Source organism: Otolemur garnettii, unplaced genomic scaffold, assembly GCF_000181295.1.
Source record: "Otolemur garnettii isolate 467f Iridium unplaced genomic scaffold, OtoGar3 scaffold00012, whole genome shotgun sequence".
NCBI lineage: Eukaryota > Metazoa > Chordata > Mammalia > Primates > Galagidae > Otolemur > Otolemur garnettii.
In genome coordinates, this window is record NW_003852407.1 from 32,446,132 (window position 1) to 32,446,732 (window position 601).

General features: G+C 34.4%; 1 pseudogene; it reads left to right on the forward strand.

Annotated features, from left to right (window-relative positions):
• Positions 1-223: 223 nt before the first annotated feature.
• LOC111723527 lies at positions 224-284 on the forward strand (annotated as a pseudogene).
• The last annotated feature ends 317 nt before the right edge of the window (positions 285-601 follow it).

Here is a 601-nt window from a genome sequence, read left to right on the forward strand (position 1 = left end):
TGAGGCACAGGTCACTAAAAAGTGGAGGGAGAGAAATCTTCGCTATATGGAGGCAGAATATTTAGCAAAATTATGGTGTGCAGTTATGTAGAAAGCAGAATTCAAAAGTGAGGAACTTGAACATTTTGCTAAGATCTCCAAGCAATTTGTTGAGGCACCGGCTGCTTTTCTTCTTGCTGCTTATGGTAAAACTGAGATAAACTAAGAAAAGAACTGTTAAGGAGTGTTGTACGAAAGGAGAGAAGGTTAGCACTCCCCTTGACAAGGGTGATGATTATGTTTATCACTTCGTTTGTGACAGTATCTTCACAGATGTATACATAAATCAAAACTCATCAAACTGTACATTTTAAGTATGTGTAATTTATCTACCAATTATACCTCAAGACAGCTATAAAAACAATAAAATAAGCCTCCTAGACCACTATTGAAAAGAGCCCAAATAACATTTTCTTTCAAAAAGTGCAGAATGCAGAGAAGTAGGTTAAAAAATTTTTTTCCTGTGATTTTAATCTCTCTAAGTTGACAGAATAAACCATGCATATTAACATCTTCTAAATTTCTGGGGAAAGAATTTTTCAACATTTACAATCTAGAGAAC